Source organism: Metopolophium dirhodum, chromosome 5 (genome assembly GCF_019925205.1).
Source record: "Metopolophium dirhodum isolate CAU chromosome 5, ASM1992520v1, whole genome shotgun sequence".
Classification (NCBI taxonomy): Eukaryota; Metazoa; Arthropoda; class Insecta; order Hemiptera; family Aphididae; genus Metopolophium; species Metopolophium dirhodum.
In genome coordinates, this window is record NC_083564.1 from 6,552,563 (window position 1) to 6,575,569 (window position 23,007).

At 29.1% G+C, this 23,007-nt stretch overlaps 1 protein-coding gene across 1 annotated transcript in view; it reads left to right on the forward strand.

Annotated features, from left to right (window-relative positions):
• The first annotated feature begins 4,617 nt into the window (after window positions 1-4,617).
• The window catches only part of LOC132944778 (L-xylulose reductase-like), a 30,539-nt gene continuing 12,149 nt past the window's right edge, over window positions 4,618-23,007 (forward strand). Inside the window, exon 1 of the mRNA XM_061014272.1 lies at window positions 4,618-4,758. The gene's annotated coding sequence lies outside the window, so the exon portion shown is untranslated. The remainder of the gene's footprint in view (window positions 4,759-23,007) is intronic.

Sequence of the window (23,007 nt, forward strand, 5' to 3'; positions counted from 1 at the left end):
TTATAAACTTTAATTAAGTATCTACGTATGACAAACAAAGAAATGCCATTAAAAATTGATCATCGGTACCAAAAACTGTTCAACAATTAGATAATAGAAGCATTTATGATGTAGTTTTGTAATAACTAAGTGCTATAGTTATGACTGTTGTAAAATGATCTTATAAAATTAACTTTATGCATGTATAATAAAGTAAGATTTACATAATATTATGTATATCATGAAAATAATATGCAACATTGAATTCTTTATAAATTAAATTTGTAGAATAATATCTTAGTTTTTCCAAAATAATTTTAATTAAATAATTAATAGTTACCATTAATACATAAATATGAATGTTACCTATAAAATATAATTAATGTAAACAACACTTATCACCGATAAAAATTTACATAATGCAGTTATGACCTTATGAGTGCTAAAGTGTATGAAAACTAGTCGAAGCGTTAAGGAAATAAATATTCAAAGTTACAATAATAAAAATTTGCATTAGGGTTGAGATGAATAAATTAATGTGCCTTACCTACTAATCGTAAAATAATTTTTCGAGTTCCCATTTATTTTCCCTGTGATAATAAAATATTTTTAATTGGTTAAAATTAGTTATACAGAGACCTAATATTTTATAATACAGTGACAAATATGAATAAAACATTGTTATAATATCTAAGTGGTTTTCCTACCCCATACATGACGTAAATTGTGAGCCACATCGAACCACGCGTGATATAAATAGATATTTATGTCCTATATATACATATATTACGTTAGACATATAAAATACAAACATTTAACCGGATTTAACGAAAAACGTCATAGGGTCCTACCTACACCAGCGTGGTTTAAAGAAAACAAAATTTAATTCTTGGATCTCGAGTTACTTGCTTTTGTCTAGGAGTTTAGAATACCAAATTTACATTGAACGGATTTCGGTTTATTTGAATAGTCAATTTCTTATGAATTTAGCGAGTATAGTGTTCACTGTTCACGATAAACAATGACAGCTAAACTATTTACAAAAAAAAAACGGACTATGATTAAAATTAGGAAACATTAAAGTAAATTTATGGAATGTTTCAAAAAATTGTTTTACACAATAATCTACATAGATAGTATGTAAATATGTACAATGTAGATAAACTGTTATCTGTTACGCTGTACAAACCATTATTACCTATGTAAAATCTAAAAGCCGTCTACTGAAATCGGGTTTTGGGCGAAATGCAGACATTATTGAAACAGTTAGGCACCACATAAAAGTATCAACTTAACTCATTTTCCAACTGATAGATGTGCATGACATTTTTCCACATCCCATAAAATAGTGTTGCAGATAGAAGAAAAACATCATTGTTAAACCAACAATATCCCTCTTTTTACTCGGAACATTAAACAATATGCTCGAATTATTCCATATTAAATGAATACAAAACTTTTGTCGGTGCATCATGATTTATGATAATAAATAATAATACTCTTAGTAAATTGAAACATGGATCGACAAATCAAATGGCTTTCTCTTTAGTTTCGCAATAAAAAATGATAAAAATATTCACTTTTAGATATTATTCTCCCGGGAAAGTATTGTACTTATCGGTTATTTACAAATAATATAGGTAGAAATTACCATAGTGCGACAGGGAAAAGTTCAACGAATAATCGAGATTTTTTCTTAACTAAACAATAACATTATATCGATATGGTATAATTTACTAATGGAAAACGCGACGACAAATATTGCCTACTTTGTTCTGAAATAGTTGTATTTTTATTATATGGTCCTTTTTTGTTGTAAATTTCAACGATATTTTTGACCCATAGCGCGGAAAAAAAAGAAGAAAAAAAGGTCGTCTATTACAACACGCAACGCTTTTTAAGAGTTAATATTTTCTACTTTGAAACAATCGCGTTAAAAGCTTTTAAAACGAATTGTTATTAATATTTATATACAGCGATGGATGAAAAATAATGATTTTTCCTTTGGCCCTGTCTGATAATATATTATACTCTTAGTAATTTTGGTACATACGTTAAGTTACCTAAACACTGAAATTATTTCTGATTCCAAATGGAATAAGGATATGACTACGTATAAATGCATAATTAAAAAAAGTTAGAACTTATTCATTCAACGGTCCTATGAATTAGAATTAGAATTTTTGTCCAAAGACAGTTCTTATAGTAGAAAAAATTCTCGGTCATACGTAGAAATTTCACAGTTTACAAGAAAAATACAAGAATAACAACAAAGTAATCGTACAATACTAACAAAAAAAAAAACGGGAATCTTGAAAATGTTATAAGGTTCCTTACAAGTTTTTCTTACAGCAATCAAAAAATATTGAAAACCTTTTTTTATAGCGTTTGAATTTCAAATTTTAACGTTATTCTTCAAAATACTAGGAAGTTTGCAACATTTTTTGAAGTTAAAAGTTCTTTAAATATTCAATTTTTGTACCTACTTATAATTGGTTTGAAATAAAATAAAAATTTTTCAGAATTTTATTTAGAATCATTTATTAAAAAGCTGCAATTGTAGATTTCTTAAAATTTTTTTTTTGTGATCTGTGTATACGATAATTAGTTGAAATAATGCTTCAAATTTCAACTTCAGTATCTTGTTCGAAAGTGAATCTAGTTGGGGAGGTCAACATTTTAAAGCACCAGGAAAACCAAAAAAATTAAGAAAAACGTGATTTTTTACGCAAAATCGGTTTTCAACAAAATTGATTTTGGTTTTTGGTGTAACTCTAAAACAACCGATTGTAGAAACATTAAATCTTTACTGAATATTTATATTAGCATTTTATATTCACCATAATATTTTCAATATATTTTGACTTATTTTCAGCTGTTTATGGACAGTTTCAGTTTCCAATAATTTTTTTTTCTATAATTGTCAATTATATTGTATTTGTTAGGTAAAATTGAGTGAAAATGTAATACAAGGCTCCTGATATATTGTTACAATAGCAGTTAAAAATTTATTAAATGTTCACCTTTATATCTAAGGATTGAAATTTTAAAACATAGTTCCACGTAAATAGGTTATAATATATAAATTACTTTATTCACAATAATATCATCAAATATACTTAGTAATATCATTGGTCGACTGACCGTCTTCGCTCAAAATCGTTTTTTCTTAAATAATGATAATATTATTATATCATTGAATTCAAATTTAACACCATCCATTACAGTGACCCACTTGTAACCTACTGAACAGCAGAGCGACATCCACTTGCCAACCTTTTTTTTTTTTACAATTCTCATAAATATTGTATGTTTATTTTATCGTTGTCGTGATAATTCTTTGACAGAACTATTTTTTGTTACTGTAACGCGTATTGGTTCGTTTGCACAAAATTACTAGAGCCAATAATTTTTCGTGAGGGTAAACATCAAAAAAAAAAAAATTACTGTATAAGCTGAATTTTTTACGATTGTTTGGATTTCAAATTTTGACAAAAATCGTGTATTATCTTACTCCATATTTAATGATTTATCATTGTATTCAATTACAGCGACACAAAAATACAGCACTAAATAAACTGTACTTAATGACTAGATATACAATAGATGACTATTGACTACACAGTAGAGCGACTTTCCCGGTTTTTCTTCTTACATTTACATTATGATATGAAATAAGCAACTTATTCAAGAATAAATACTAAGACCTATGATATTGATGTTTAGTATAGCATGAGTGACTTACAGCACCTAAAAGAGAAGCTGACGACACTTTACAGGTTTTTTTTTATTTAACTCATTCGGATTTATTTTTAACGTATCTTTTAACGTATTCTCGCGGTATGATATACGTGCCTGCGTATTAAACTTAAAAATAAAACGCACTTGTTGTGCGTGTTCAATGTACATATAAAATGAGACCGTCGTCGACGGCAGATTAAACGATTTCGCAGCATCTCGAGAAAACTTTGTTATGTACAAAATACTTTATACTCGCGCGTTAAGCCACCTGCGTTAATTAAACATTTATACAAGTTTAAGTCGCCGTCGTTGTATTGTATTTATAAATAATTATAATAATGGGTATGCGGTTAACCTTTATTTTTATTTTATAATGGCTCGGCTTTATTTTATAAACGAAACAATAACAGTACATAAAACACGCCGTATAATCTGAGACGAATTTACATGCGATTATCGGTAGGTTGTTAAGTAGATATTGGTACGAATATTTATCAGGAATGTAGGACTCTGGAGTGATAATCATTAGTACATCCAAGGAGGGAATCAAATTTTAGAAAATCATACAACCAGTCCCATAATATTTTACAATCGCATTGTTGGACTTTATTCAGACCGACCGTTTTGTGTTGTTTGACAATAAAATGAAAACAATGAGCACATTATAGAAACTAAAACCATTATTTACCTAATACCTATATATTAATAGTATATCACCTATACATTTGTGTGCCTTCAATGCACACACACTTGTTCAAAAGTCATAGTGAATCCGCATAAATTCGATTTATATAATGATAGCTAACGCGATTGGACGGATATTGGTAATTATAATATTGTATTATTACTGTCCAGAAAAAAAACTATTTTTAAAACATTACTTGCATGCCATTTCAGTAGTTACTAGATACTTACGTGTAGTAGCAGATAAACCGATTTGTATGAACCCATCACTATTACAATTTATACTGCTTTCACCAGAAAACCTACCCTCAAAACTTCTCATCAACTGATCACCGTACATCTTTTATATATTCGGTAAGTGTTTTTATCAACATAATTTAAAATTTTTATTTTTACTATTCTCCATTTTTGTTACGTTTTACTAAAACGTTGCTTTCTATTTTTGATTAAAGACACAATACGTAAACTATGATACAGATATATTAAATACCCTAGCTTCTATAAGGTTTAAAATATTTTTTGTCTGGATAATATATTTTCCTAATAGTTATTACAAGTAATAAATAAAATAGTATATTTAATAGTGTGCTATTATTGATTTACAATATTTGTTGTTGGAATTTTTTTTACATACTTACTTTTAAATTCTGTGACAAAAAAATGCAAACATATTTTACAGAATCACGAATTTTAACACTGCCTTTTTATATTAATTATTTAATATCACATTGGTATATATATAAAAAAAATTATTTCATTTTATTTTTATTCCAATTATATTTTTCATATACTTAATGACATTTTTTTATTTTAATTTATTTAAAAATTTGAATTTAAAAAAGGTTTAAGTAATAAAAATTATTTTTTCTAATATATTTTTTAGGAAGTAAAGGGATAATATCAAAAATGTATGAAATTCGATATCAAGTTTACTTTTATAAATCCATCAATACATTGAAATAAAAACATATAACAAAAACGAAAACAAAAAATCATCTATTCCGATCCCTTTAAATTGTAATATATTGAAATACAATTTCCGATTTTGATTTCAGTTTTACTATCAACGTTTAATTTATGACATTTCTATAAACATATGTATAATTGTACCAACATGTCTACAGCGCTACTTTATAATTTATACGTATCAATTTAAATTAAAAATAAAATTATATGAATCATGATTCACGAGTAGGAAATTATGCCTATAGAATACAATGTATTTTAAGTATTAATTCGTCGTGTCTGTTAATTCATATAGTTGAGTGTAATAGAAATACGAATGTAGAATAGTAATAAAAAGCTATATCAATATTTAATTTGTAGGTATACGTTTTGAAAGGTATACTCATACTATTCATATTTATCTGTTATGAGTGTACCTATGGCTATTTAACAATAATTAAATAAACATAAATTTAATGGTGATAATATTAATGCACATGATTTGTAAAGTACATATAAATTGTAATGTTCAATGCAGGTTGTTTTATGAATTTTAAATAAAATGAAAAATGAACTAAATTAGTTAAACTTCTAAATCATTTAATTTGAATTATTTTATGAAGTATAGAATATATTATTATTTTGTAGATACAAATCCAAAAAAGTGTAATACATTAAGCCTTAAATAATATTTAGTTTCCTTTTAAATCATTGGTCTATTTAAATTTGAGAAAAATTATTTTAACCTTCAATACAAAATTATAAAATGTTATCTATTATTTCATTATTTCGGTAAAGGTACTATTAAAGTATTGACAAAATACTTAAGCTAAATATTTAAATTGTTGTTGCAGTCATTAATAATTAAGTACCTTTATTGTTCTTAATTTAAGAAATTTGTATTTTTATACCTAATTGATCAATCAAAGTACACCAAGTACGTTTTGTACTAAGATTGATATTTTTTTGAGTAGGTGCCTAATTTTTTTGAAAATATTTCACATATTTGTTTTTTTTATCACAGATAAGCCCAAAATAGAAGCCTAGCTATTATTAAATTGTATATGAGAAGCATTTTTAATTTAATACTTATTAGATTTGTTAATCCTAAAAAAAAATGTCTTCAGTCCACATAGCCCTGCCCCCACTTGTATCCACGTCAACCTACTTTAATCTACGTATCTGTCAAGGCCGAATTAAAGGGGGTCAGAAGGGCATTTACCACCGGGTACAATATTCAAAAGAGGCATAATATTTTGAAATAAAAACAGGTTTTTTTTAAAATTATATTTAATATTGTGTATTGTGAATAAGTTTATATGGTAATACATATTAATATTATTCTACTATTTAATTATTATTCTTATGACTCATAATAAAGTGTATGAGAATTTAGATATGAAGTATAGACCATAGATAATGGAAAAAATATCAAGCTATAGGGGCATAGGGTGGAAAATTGCAGAAAAGTGCAATTATTGCACCGAGGTGCAAAATGTCTTAATCCAGCACAGATACTATCTAAATATTATTCAATTAAACAAATTACAAACAATTTTTTATAAACATTTTAGGATGAATTTATGAAAATAAATAATCAAGTTATATAGTATTTTAAATTGTATAGTTTAGGTGATTATACAAAAAATTGATTAACTTGTCGAATTACCAAAAAAAAATAATGAATGTAATAACGTTTTACAGTAATGAGTTAATATAATAAGAGTTAAATTAGTTTTTCACCGTCTCGACGTTATACTCCGTCATAAGCTTTAGTGAGTGACAAGATTACAAAAGTGCATGAATTGAGTTTCTTAGAATTTGACTTTCTGGTACACTACACCGTTGGTGAAATTAATTTGTTCACAAGATAAATATGCAACTAATATTGGGATAAAAATAAAATTGGTATTTAATTATGAATAGCGACTGCACACAAAGTGTCCATGTCTAGTACATACATTATACATATATATATTATATATGTAGCGTTGTAGCCGCATAAAGCCAATTGCGGCGGTCGGGTAGTTGAATGGTTGCATTTTGGTAATGTTTGGTGAGTGGGGAGGGCCTTTGGGTAGACGACGGTGGCGGTGAGGTGACGGTAGCGGCAGTACGGGCCTGAAGCGGAGAATTGTCTACAAAAGGTCCAAACTTACCAAAGGATATTAAATTACCCAAAGGAATTTCCCACTACGTTCAGTCGTTCAATTTCTCTCTCTCTCTCCCTCCGACTCCATCTCACACTCTAACTATCTTTCTCTATCGTTTGCACAAGGACATTCTGTTTCTCGCTTTCCTTTTTCTTTCCGTCTATTTGTCCATCCGTCTGCGAGAGTATATATATACACACACACACACACACACACACACACCGAATATCCTGTTTTCCGCCAGTTGACAAGGACAAGGTTCATTGTTTTACACGGGAAAATATCCTAGAGGTTTTATCACACCCCGCGTGTCGTGCCGCCCTGGTTTCGATCGTTTCCATTTCCACACCCCTGCGGCCGAAACCGACGAAAACACCCGCAGCCGCCGCCACCGCCGCTTTCAACCACTGCCTAGGTGTATATATATATATAATATTATATCCGTACACGTATATTTCCGCGCATAACGAGACCCCGGAGAGCCGCACGTTCGCGTCAACTAGGCCCGCAGCGAGCAATAATTTTTATAGCGCACGATGAATACGGCAGACAAAACTGTGCAACGGACTGACCGCGCTGCACGTTCACAATGAGTTTCCGTGTTATTATATTATATTATTATAAATTATAATAGTGAAAAATACGATACCCCGACGCATATTATCGTGTACAGTATACAATGTAAGCGCCGCGGTGACAGGCAAGTCAGTGGATTTTTTTTTTTTTTTTGTTATTTCGCTACCTACCGTTTTTTCTTCGCATAATGTATGCGGAACGCTTACACAATGAGCTTAGGGACCGGTCTCGTGTAGAAATTCAGTACAAAACGCTCGTAAAACTTGATCCGGTACCCTGAATCCTTGACATGTACGCACCGCCGCAGAATACAGAACGTGTTACAAAATTGGCGAAAATGTGAAAAAAAAATCGATAATCATTTTAGTTAACATTTTAAAATATATAGTCCAAACATAGTACCTACTTGAAATCGGCATCACGTGTTTCCCGTACGTGTCCAATACTAACATTAACGTACTTATGGATAGGCAGGTATATATAGTTCAGTTCAGAATATTGCTTCACTATACGCGTACCATAAATTAATGTATTTATAACATAGATATTATTTAAAACGTTTGACGACAAATAAGATGGGTATTTTTGTTGCCATAATATGAAAGTTTATTATTTCCACTGGAATATTTTTTCTTCAGTTTTGATACCTACCTATTCCTATAAAATTAAAATTCGAATGATGGGTTCCCCAGATTAAATGGTCGTGTTAATGTTAATTACGTATAAACAGAAATTTTATCACATCGTCGATAGGTAATTCGAAGTATATGTACCTACGATAAGTAAAAATAACAGAAAACATATTTTGCAGAAGACTATATTATACAAAAACTTATCTCATATTGGTAATTTCAGTCTTGAAATACACGTCTGACAGCGGTGGTGGGAGGAGAGTCTAATCGACCGCAATTAGGATAGTTAAGAACACGTGAAAAAAGGCTCGGTGGGTTTGGGTCGTATGAGGTGGAATATAATATAATCAATTATGGTAATTTAATAAAAAAAAAAATTCTCTTTGTAATTAAGACTTGACGTTATACCGGAATAAATCAGTTTGGCGTATTATGAAATACATTATAATGTTGATCATCGACATAATGTATAAATAAATCTTCAAAATATTAATTTACCTCTTTCAATTTTTCAACTTGGGAGCCGTTTCATATCCAGCACACTCGAAAGTTTTGAATGGGAAAATAACTCCGTGCGTTCAATAGGCGTGGTCCTGTATTATAAGCCCTATGCAAATGTGCACTGATCCCTAACCAACGAACACTTTACAACTCTTTAACTTTCCGACAAGGGAGAGTACAGTTTCTCGTTTTCGCGTTTAACAACCACAAATGTCGGCGGTATGTAATGCGAAAAAAAGTTTGAATACTCTCTACGTGTGTGTGCGTGTTTATATATACTTATATATATATATATATATTATAGGTTATACAGCTGTACGCTGTGTAAAAAAAAATCAAAAAAAAAAAAATCAATACCTCCTGGTGGTTGTGGCACAAATTTTTCACGACAAAACAAAAAACAAAACGCTTTATTTTCGAGTTGAAGGATATTCTACTATAACGCTACAACTACAAGCGAGTATAATAGGTTAGCAGGGCAGGCTGATGCTAGCCATATAAAACGCGTGTCACAATAGTATATGAAACAACTTTTTACGCCGAACCAAAGTGTGTGAATGAACGTTGTTTTATTTATTATGTCAACTTTAAAAATATATTTATACCCGTATAACTGTTTAAAAAAAATGTATAAACCATCTTTACACATTGGTCTCGATGGTCGGTATACATACATTATACATAGGTATATTATAATGATATATGCAATTTTTTTGATTTCTGCAAATCTAATAATACAACACTGTATAAGGATAACGAAAACTCGATTTAAGCTATAATACAGGTATTATGCTACCTAATCGTATGCAAACAAAAATATATTTATATGGAAACGACAGATATAAACAAGTATAGATTTCGTGTTGGGAAAGCTTCGGAACAATTATTTTGATATGGTAAATTCATTAATATATAATTAAAATTATCATAAAAAATCTCGTCCGATTTCTATGTTATTATATAGGTATATATTGATATATGTATTATAAAAATCATAGTGTAGTATTCAACCCAACCACGCGATGATTTTATGGTAATCAAGTACGTTATCAATAATAATAATAATATATTAGATACCTACTATAATACAGGCTATATACGTATTGTTTGCTATAAAAAAGTGAAAAATGTAAATACCTGCGTTTATTCAGTGCCTATAGTTCATAATGTTGACGCCACAAAAATCAATCTCTCATCGAGTGAGAAAAAGCTTATCGACAGATGGATACTCAGTGAAATGTAATTGTGCACGGTGTATTAGATGAAATGAGAAATCTTGAGGATTTGCATGTTTTTTTTTCTAGCGGTATACATATTTGTTGCACTCAATTTCAAAGGCTACATCACGTGTACTTTCTGCAGTGCATATTTTTGCATAATATTTCAAACGACTTGATATAAGGGAGAGCACACTGAACAAGGAAGAAACGAGGGCCCTCGTCGGCGTTCCTTTACAACAGTGTTAATTCCAAAGTGGCACCGCAATATTTCACAATGTCCATAAGTTATATTTTGAAGTATTGCAGACTACAGTACTTACGAACAATGGGCATTTGAATGCAAATTTTAATTCCTTTCGCGATATTATCATTTTAATCTGCGTTTTTATCAACTATTTAACGAAGTTAATGATATGGTACCTCATCATACAAGGCCGCTTTAGTTGTCGTATTTTGAGTTCTAAATTAATAGTAAATTTGAATAATAAATATGTCATTGCGATACAAATTATACAAACATAGAGTATAAAGATTACCGCGGAGTCAATGAAAATCAATAAATTGTGACCAACATTGGCGCAGTAACTAACATTTATATACGATGTATATGAGTCATAGTACGTCGTTTTGCTTTTATAATCATATATACTATAAACGGTAAATTTAATATACTATATATTATATATGCGAGGTGTGTATATATAATTATTTTATATTATATAATATATTATACTTCCACTTAAATGTCTATTGTAGAATTTCCGTATTATTTTGAAAATTGTATTGAAATTCTTCGAACTAATAATAAACCTACCTTAATATTTCACTTATGATAATATTATCGAGTAAATACGAAATAATATGTGTTGTTACTGGTATTTTTTTCGTTGCATGTCATAAAAAAATTCGGTGGTAAACTATTATTCAATTGCAAATGAGCTTAACTCTTCTAAAGTAAACATTGTCATTTGAGTTCGCATAGAAAAGGTTTAAAGCATCGTGCGTTTGACAGATTTCAGAAGTATAAAACGATTTCTGAATAAGTCTGAAAACCAACATTATTTTTTTTAGATAACAATATTTTAAGCAGTACATTTTTTTAAGAAATTGTAGTTGAGTTTTTTTGAATTTCATAGCATTCAAATTAAAAAGCTACAGCATTATTATCTTTAAATAAAACAATGTTGTCATATTGGGTTCTTTATAAGAACATCTTTAATCACCCATATATTTAGTGATCAAATAGCCTAAGTATAATCTCCATTATGTGAGCATAAAATATAGCACCTGGTAGAAAATAATATACAATTCATTGATAGTTTTGAAACAAAACCTAAAAACTAGTTTTGTATTTGTTATTTAATAAACGTGAACACTGTACAATTTATAGAGTTAGAATCAACACATTTAAACCATTTATCCTATTATTAAATTATAAAAACTTATCTTGGACGTTTTTGTACAGTCTCATTTTGCACAATTGTTATTGTTTTTATATTTTGCTTTATACATAATACATAATATAATGTAGATACGTATAAATCATATATTATATAATATAATACAATTATAATATTTTGTAATTCTGATGATATGATCATATTGATAAACAATTGAATATAATAGAATACACAATAATATAAATATAAATATAGTCTTGATTTCAAATATAAAACAGTCGACCATTTTTCACTGAAAATATTCACTGCAAATCATCTATATATTATTATGATAACATGAACTATTAGTTGAAACTTGAAAGTGCATATTGAGCACTAGAATAATGGAACATAATGTGCATTAGAATTTGTAGTAAATATATATACCTATATTATATATTACATATAGGTACCTAGTGTCGTGTCATATTCATATAACTACATAAAACATGTTATAATATATTCAGCAACTGGACATCATGCGTGCATATTTGGATAAACTCGGGTTCATTTCCTACTCGTCCATTTCCTATAGCCTTTTCGGAGTTAATGCAAAAGCACCGTCCTTTCCGTTATGACAAGATAATTACAAGAGCTCAGATAATGGGTTTGTTGTGTTTCGAATAGAGCAATAATTTTTGGGACAATATCCAAAATGTACCGTAAAAAATTATATTTATGTTCAACGACAAAAACTGTTTTAGTGAATTATTATCAGTTGTACTGATATTATTTACGCTTCCGTAATTTGTTAACAGCGAGAAAATAATTTAGTTATTAAAAAAAAACCAAAGGCATAAATAATTTGAACACTAAAAAAAACTATTTGACCATTAAATATGACAAAATGCCTTTAAACATAATATACCAGGCCTTTTGAAATATCATCTTGGTTTAAATTTAAAAAAAGAACCGGAAAAAAACATTTTATAATAATTTAGTTAGGTATTTGTTCAGATTATTTTTTAACTTTTATTGTTTGAAATACAAATAAATTACTTATAATCTATGTTTTTTTTATTTATACGTTTTTGGTGAATAAAATATTTTTGTTCGATTCAAAGTTCAAACTTTGACAATTTTATTTTTGAAAAAATATATATCAAAATAATAATAATAATAAAAATGTATACATTTTCATTTCAATGTTAACAGGTAGCCTATAAAAAAAAAACCGTGTTTTTATTCAAATCAATTGAACCATGTTGTTGACAAAACCAAAAGAAATAAAACTGAATGTCGTATTTTCATACTATTACACGTTTTTTTTTTTTTCTGTAAAACGGTTTCTCTTTCGTATTCTGTATACATAATAATATTATGTATTTCAAAAATTTTCATCTGATATGCAGATACTAGGAAGTTATCCTATGCCATCTATGTAGAATCGATTATTTTGCTATTCATAATATTTCATAACTTCGTACATTGATCGTGTTTATAAAAACAGCGAAATAAATTATTGAAACATTTGACGGAATGTAAAAGATTTGTGTACCTACTACCTACCAATAGGTAATTTATAAATCAGGTTTTTATGGACACGGTGTTTCACTATGGGTTTATACCAAACAGTATCATAGTTCAAATTCATAATTTTTTTATCCATCTTTCAATAATTAAATAACAATATTCTTACCAATCCGTACATTAAATATTTAAATGTATATAAATTATTATATTTCATGTAAACTACTGATATTGAACTTGGTACCTATACTGTTAATTATCAAACGAGTGGTTTAAAGTTTACAATAATACAGACTGTATTTTACCTAAGTACTTGTATTTTTTAAAAAATGTATTGTTTTAGTAATTTGGAACTTTAAAAAAACACCAGTTCTGTGAACAAGTTTAATTTTTAAGTCAATAGTCAAGTCATTAAGTCTGTTTATCCAATATTGAGTCCAATACAATCATATTTCACATTCCAGCTTTATAGACTTTGTCCGGTCATCTGTGTATAATATTATAGGTACTTAAAGAACAATTTCCTATAGTTAAAAGCTAATTAGTTATTGAGTTGAATTATCGAAAAACATTACACGTGTATTTTTATTCACAAATAACTTTTGAATTCTATTCGATTGTATCAAGATTGGTTAAAATGTCCTCATAATCAAATATTTTGATATTACTTATTTCTTCCTTGGATTATAATATAGTTACGTACTTACGTAGGTACATGCGTAATGTGTATAGGTAGTGGCATTGTCTGTATTACCTAAACTACCTTTTATCGTTGTTTTTTTTTTCATTTTCAACCGACGAATACGCGGGAATGCTCTCGCAGTACTTCCGTGATGCGGCTATAATACCTTTACCACCTATACTACCTGATCTACCTATGCGGCTATGCTACCTGATCTACCTATACTACCTGATCTACCTATACTTCCTACACTGCCCAAACTACCCATACTACACAACATAATATATTGTTTTCCACGATTAAATCGCAATCATTTCCGTTTTTATATTCGTGTTATTCAAAAGTTAAATTTCAATGAAAAAAAAAAACCCTCTGAACAGTAACGCTCCACAAAGAAAATACGTTTTTGTTTTTATCTTAATGCCGTGCGTGTTACAGAACACAATAATAAAAAAAAAACCCATGCGGAATGCATTTCGCAAAACTCGTTGAGCGTTTTCTGTGTGCACACCGCGCACGCATATAATATATATATTATATATATATATACAACGACGATAATATATTATTTTTGTATACACGTATATAATAATAATAATAATAATAATAATATGCGCACTCGTATTTTTTTTTCTGTATCGAGACGAATTATATTTTTCTTAAAGTTTGTTCACGTAGCGCGAGAGGGAATCAGCCAAGGGGAAAACTGAGATTAAAGTCTATACCCCGCGAGATCGAGAACAATATTCCGGACACAACTTCACCATTTGCATAATCAGACATGGTACACTAGTTTGTAATTTTCATTTTTTTTTTTTTTATTTCTTTTTCCTCGTTCGACCCAGACCTTTACCGCCCACGCCCCGCACACACACCACACTCGCTGCACCCGTTCGGACCGATGCACTTTTATTACACCCGTGACCAAAAACACAATGATTTGTGCTGTTTTTTTTTTTTTCAACACTTCACGTTATATATATAATGTGTATATAAGACTCGCAAGCGATACAATATATAATATGGATATCAAATAACAATTACGAAATAAAAATATGTCCGTAATGCCGTAAGCCATAACTATTAACTGTACATATTATAGGTCCACCTATAATTTTATAACATTAAACACCACGTGTAAAACCAATTAAACAATACACGTATTGCACGTCATACTTATTGAATATCTAAAAGTCGTGGTATCATATATATATATTAATATTTAAAAATTAAAATAACGCAGTGACGTGTTCCTGAAAGTACCTATATATTATGGCCTTTCGGAGATATTATTTTTAATTTGTCACCGTAGTCAAACATTAGAAGTATAAATTCGATACATGGTAGAAAGTACCCTGCTTGTTATTCTTGCATACATAAATCTACAAGTTATTTATTTATTTTTATTTAAATGCCTGTCAACGTTTAATATTTTAAATTATTAACGACCGAAAATAGTTTATCAACTGTTATATTATATTAAAAATAAACTAAAAGATATAAATACTTATATGTTTGCTATGTTTTTTTTTAAATTTCTATCCTATTCCTGGAAACCCACCCAGACATCTAAAACGGAAATGGTATCGTGACCTACTTGCTCACCCCCCTCCCATCAGTTAATCCAAAGACAGAGCACCAGTTTTGTTTAAATAATTTTATAAAAAAAAAATCAATTAGTGAGTGTCATTAGTGGATGACTTCTCACCTCAAGTGTAGCCTGTTATAATTAACTCTTACCATATAAGCTTATTGTGCCCCTAAGGTACAGATTGTTTATCTCAAAAAAAAATAAAAAAAAAAAATTTCTATTATCTACCCTGTTTCCATCGCCACCCCTAGAACACAACACCCGGGTCTAATAGTAATATTATACAAATATATTTAACTTGATTTATTCATATCGTGTTGGTTGACTACACATTAGTGGATAACACATGTGTGTAACAAAATTAACTTAAGGTCCCTGCAAACCCTATTAATTTTTCATCAAAACGACCTTAGCGACTGGCAAAAATTAAAGTACTTCTAGTGGTTCGATTTAAAAAATGTAAAGATGTTTTAATTAGTGTCAACAAGTCTACTTTGCATCGGTCGGAGCATATTTTTTATGTTTTAGATATTTTTTAATATATTCAATATCAAAAATTTATAAATGTATAAAATGTAAAATATTTATTCTCGTCAAGGATTTGCTAAAATTGAAAAAGTGCTCCAACCGATGCAAAGTAAACTTGTTTACCAACAGAAACATCTTTACATTTTTTAAATCAAACCACTAGAAGTACCTTAATTGTTGTCAGTGCGACGGCTATTTCACGTCCATAAATTGGTTTTCTATTGACTTTAAATGACTTGTGCATGTGCGTGCGTACGAGCGACCATAAACCAGATGAGAAATTACAATGAAGTGTAAATTGATGCGGGTCGTGGGTGATAGGGGAGTTACATTAGATCAGTAATCGCAGGAACGAAATAATTGCCTAAGCACAAACTCCTTAAAAATGACACATTTGCAGGGGCCTTAATAATAGTATATACGTATGGTTTCGTCATATTGTGTATGTACCTGGTACCTACATAATATGTATATTATATATTGTATATTTTACAATTCTATAGTGTTCGACGTTAGTCATAACTTGGTTTTAGCGTTTAATAGTCGTAGTAACCGTCAGAATAGTCGAAAGAGCTGCACATTTTATAAAGGCACACGCCACACGTGCTAAATCAAACATTATCTGGTCATTACCTAACTCTAAAACTTTTAAGCACCACCATTGCTCGATTGACACAAAACTTAAACCGTCCATAATAATATAGGTACCTATGTTTCGTTCGTATCATAACGACATAATATTACAATATACAGAATAGGTAATATTTCCGTACAACTATTTTTAATACTTTTCTATATCCGAGTGATAATATTAATTGTCTTCATTATAAAATAATTTGCAATAGTATTGATATAATTCTGATAAATTCATCTTTTATACACATATTATACATTATACATATTTTGCGGAGTGTTAAATACTAACTAAATTAACATATTATAATATTCCAACGTGCGTATTGTATATTATAATATTAAGAAATACCATAAGTATGAATCTTATTTTATTTAAAATTACGTAATTTGACGATTTTGTTTTAAAATAAATAATAATAATATTGCGTTTACTGCAAATTTTATATCGGTAACTTCTTGTAAAAAATTTTAATCTAAATTAATCATACATTAAGACCTTTTACCTATGACGTATACTATGAATTTAGTATACTGTATACCTATTAATAGTTTACACGGATCGATATTAAGACAAAACCACTAAATTGTACATTGGATATTTGTATACGATTTGGTATATTGTAACGATGTTATAATTTATTAATCACCATATTGTACTATTATTATAGGAGGTATAATATTATATCCATTAAAAATCTATATTAGCCATTAGGCAAATAATTAAATCTTTATTATCGGTACTAGGTATGCATTGCAATATTGCGTCATTGATCAGTTACATTATTAACTATTATTTTTCTCGTTATACTACGTACAAATTAATTAATTGAATAAGTTTCATAGGTACTTGATTTTAATTAAAATGTAATTTAACCAGATTGTTTATTGCAATTTAACTTTTATTTTATTATATATTGATCTTTTTTTTATACAATTACTTATACGTAAACAAAAAGCTATTTTCCTCAATCCTCACATCATTCCTTCCAACAATAATGGAAAATAAAAACAATTATATTCCTTTGTTATATATTGTACCTGAAATGAAGTTTAAAAAAACAAATTTAATTACTTTTGGACATGATCGTTATTTTAAAATAAAAAAATATATATAAGGATATTTAAATGGCAAAATATAACATAAATAAAGATGTAATAGTTGTACGAGTTTAATTTCTATTATATTTAAATTTGAACAAACGTACCTATAACGAAATTAAAATAAAATACCTATACTATCGCGATTTAATTTAGATCAAGGAAACGGTAGGTAAACAAAAACTATAAAAAAAAAATTATAATTTTCCATTAGTATTATTTATTTCTTACCGTTATTATTATTTAACCGTCCTTTAGAAAACTTGACAATAAACTCAATACAGGTACTGAAATTTATTGCGCACATTTACGTCGCGTTAACAAATAAACAATAATAATAATAATAATACCTATATAATACATCGACCTCTGCACCTTTTCGTTTCATAAAAAATCTAAACGACTATATATTATACGTACATTGTTTTAAATATTTAGCCGAAACCGCCAAAGTAGATTCCATTGCCTTTCGGTATAATTTAAATATTATATTATATTTGGCAACCTCAATTTACGATCCCGCGAGAGAGGACGTGTATTATGTGTAGCGCGGCGTGTGCGAGCGATTCGGAACTTACACTTTCGTTTTATAACAAGTAACAACATTCAACCCGTGGGACTTGTATATTATTATAATATATTATTATGTGCACGTGAATGTGTTTGATATTGTGTATTAAAAAAGATTACTTTCAAAGCATGTGTGGACTGCGAAGTGTATATTATACTTACTATGAAAAACTGCTAAATACTCTACGTAGCTAAAAATATAATCGCCGAACAAACCCGTGGTTTAAAAGATTTACTAATCAACAACGATGATAATATGTGTATTATAAATTTATTATTATAACAATAATTGCATAATATCGTAGGATAATAATTATTATAATTTTATTATAATTATCATATTATCATAATGCAATTGCATTATTTACCTGTATATTATTTTGTGTACCTATACCTATAATTTACCCATATTATCATTCTGTCCTTGAGCCACTCTTGACGTTTATCTTAATAAAATAAAATAAACGATTTTAAGGAATATAATATCACATCCCAGCAAGGAAATTAAAATTAATCTCACATTTCGCCGAGTATGAACACTACACAAAATGATTTCGTTTCGAAGAAAAATGCAAGTGCCTCGTAGCGTCTTTCACTTGAAAGTTTAAACGCAAAATTCCCCTCGTGTGAAAACTAATTACTCGTTGTACATACATAATCCCTTAAATGTATAAATCTGTATAAATAGTATGTATTACATCATAATTTATACGAGATTTCTACTCGTAGTGATATATCGGCGAATTTAAATCGTCGAAGTCTCAACTGGAATGAAGTTTATCATTATTATTATTAATTAATATTGTAGACTCAATGTCAATGTTATGTTAATTTAGACGAATATAATATCATGTGAAGTTCGGTATTACCAACTGGAGCTGCAACGGCCCTGTACACTTGGACACTGTTCATCGCGTAGCTATACAGTTGTAGGTTTATTCTATTGCGCTTATATTGGTCATGTTAATGATATTCTATGTTTATTTAATTTAAAAAAAAAAAACTGTACATATTAACATTATATACTGTATAAACTGCTCACTTGCGCGGAATTATCACGTTCCGGTGGTTTCGAAATCGCGTGCAGGGATATAACGCGTGTAACCCACAACGATTAAAATGACAACAGCTTTATACGACTAAAGTATCGGTACCGCCGATGACGCGCTGCAGTGGTTCAACAAATTAAAAAAGTAACATATTTTATATATTTTCACATCGAATGATACGTTTATAGGTTTATTATGTGTGTGAACTGTGCATGTAATTACGAAGGTAGGTACCTACTTTTTAAACGGTTTTTTTTTTTGTCTATTGTATTTAAATAATTATCACTTATCAATCAATAATACAATTATTACATGAGACACTATATAGATTCGTAGGTTTACAAAATAAAATGTGGAAGTGTAATATTATATTTGTGTTTATAAGTGATAACTGATTAGTAAAAGTTGGCGATTGATAAAAATTTCAATTATAAAACGTGAAATCAAAAAGACGATTTGTGTGCTTTGGCCTCTGATGGCGCGTGAAGTTCTATCGTTCCCCTGGGTACTCAAGAACCATCGCCGTCGTATATATTGCGTCCAATTGCCGTCCAAACTATTTTTTTCCTTCACCGTCGACAAAGTTTCACGGCTAAAAAAGAAAAAGTAATCTATACAAATGTCCATAAGTTGGCGAAAAAATTAAGTGTGTTTTTTTCGTGATTCGTTTTGTAAACGTATTTTAATATAACAAGTAGAAAATTGGAAATACGTACAGGTCTATTGCGTCAGAATATCCATACTAAGATAAAATAATATTTCATATATATGTACCCCACCATATTACCTAACCTGTGAAGCCCGCCAGTGTGGAAACCCTCTGACTTTGGGGGAAGGTTAATGGTGGGGTTAATGATTGAAGATTTCAACTAACATAGTAATCTTATGAATATAATATGCTATACAACAAATAAAACAAAAATTACACATTTAATAATATTATAATTTGATGAAAGTTTCAACTCTCCCCATAATTCAACGTTTCTGAATAATAACAAAAAAACAAAACTTTCGATTTAGTCGAAAACTGGTTGCGCGTGACCTCGTGTTGCGTAAATTTTCTTCATAACGTGATGACATTGTACACACAATAAAAAGCAAACGTAAGCGTAAAACCGATACACCCCCCCCCCCCTTCCCCCCGTTCTGAATCAAAGAGTCAATTAACAGTGCCTATAATATAACACTATCATCCTTTAATAGTGAATATTTTAATAAAATAACAATACCCTCGTTTAGTTTAACAAGCCAAATCAATTATGATGTCAATTTTTTAAGTCCCTCGTCGCAGCGGTGTATATAATATTATATAGGTAGGTACTGTGTATACATTGTAAGACTATATACCTTCCGAACAACTATTGTCTGTGTATTAAAACAACAATAATACGATAAATTAATAACAGCCATATAACATATCTATATTCTATATATATAAAAATAAGTACATTTTGAATAAATTTTATAACTCAAGATCCACCAAACCGATTTCGATAAAAATTTCAGGACATATTAAAATTGGTATGTAGATGGTTTCTGTGAAGTTTGTACGCTGTGGGATAAGTGGTTCCGGAGTTATGGCCTCTTAAGTGCACACCTGGCGACATGGCCAAAAACAACAACAACGTCTATACAATTATTTTTATCTATATATATAACCCATAGCAACCATTAAAAAACAAAAATTTTGGTTGTGATCACTTCCCTTTTTAAATTAGCCTATGACACTCACAAAGAATGTGGCTTTGTATTGGTGAAAGAATTTTCGAAATCGGTTCAGTAGTTTCGGAGTTTATCCCGAACATACAAACAAACGCTATCATTTTATAATAATTATTATATTAGTATAGATAAAAAAGAATGGTTGTATGTAGATTAGACTTCTGGGAAGAAATATGCTTTTGTTTAAAAGTGTTAAATTTGTTTTTTTTTTATTCATCGGATTTTAGTACGGTCGCGTTAGGCTTTTGTATTAATTGATTATATTGATCCTCCGTAGGTGGAATCAAGTAAAAATGACAAACTTGGTACAGTTTTGATACTTTAGAGTTAAATCATACACTTACGTACAAACAGCCCGGGGTCCGCGATCTACCGCAAGTAGATTGCCTACCTGATAATATACTGCTGCGAATCAGAATTTTTATTCCGGGAAACAGAAAAGTTAAGATAAATTTTGAACACCAAACACCATACACCGAATATTAAATAACGAATTGAACAAAGTTTGAGTCATATAGAATTGGTACATTTAACGGGCAACGAAGTGCCAGCGAGATCAGCTAGTAATGTATACTGTACAATGTACATATATACAACAGGTATCAAATCAAATTGCCAACAAACTTTTTTAAGTACCAAAGTTTTTTTTTTTATTTATTCTTGACCAAAGGTGTTCTCAATTTTAATGCTTTTGTTTGTTTCTGTCTTTTTGAGTACCGACGTCATTTTTTGCCAACATTTCCTACAATACATATTTTATATTTTTTTTTACTTACCTATTTATGTAATATACATTGTTTTGTGTATTTTTTTAGGCTATACTCAGTGTTTGACTTTGGGGGAAGGTTCCGAAATACCTAGCTAAGCTACATTTTCTGATATTTTAGCGTACCCCTAATATTTTTTTCAAATCAGAACACACGATAGTACTTTATTAAGGATCATTTTATATATTGAAAGAAAAAAATCTACAAAATATATGGCTAAGTATTGTTATAGCTAATATAGAGTTACATGATAAATATATAATAATTATATATTTGGATTGATAGGTGATTTTAACCTGTACTCTAGGTGATAGATAGGTATTCGTGATAAGTAACAGTGGTTGTAGATAGATAGATCTACAACCTTGTACCTAACCATAAACGATAAAATACTAGAAAACCAAGAATATTTGTACTAAAAGACAAGAAGTTAATTAATTAAAATTAATGAAAAAGTTTTTTTACAATGTTAAATGTATTTTGTTAATCCCATTGAAAGGTGAGACATCTCCTTTGGTGTCAGCTTATTCTTTACATTTTTCTTGTTATAATTATAATTTATGTAACTGATTTTAAACATTTTAGAAAAAATATAATATATATTCTGTATACAGTATAGGTGTACAGAATATATTATTATAAACAACTTACTTAATTAAAATATTTAAAACTATAGTACTATAAAACTATATTATATTTGATTATTGATCCATTTAAAAAGTCTTCCACCAACGCATGCTTATGGTTGAAACTTTTAAAGTAAGCCGGTATAATAAGTTATGAAATGTTTGTTGGTCTGTGGTAATATGTGTTGAAAGTTTGATAAAAAGGGTGTGGGGGGGGGGGGGCAAAACTCCCACGGGTATATTGCGTATATTAATTAGCTAGGGACACAAATCGTGTTTGTATCAATAGAGTTGTACCTCTAAACTATTCCTTTTTTAAGTCAAGTAAACTGGTTGTACTATACATTTTTAAATCATTCATAAGATTGTACAATTCATATTTATACATCTTATTGCAC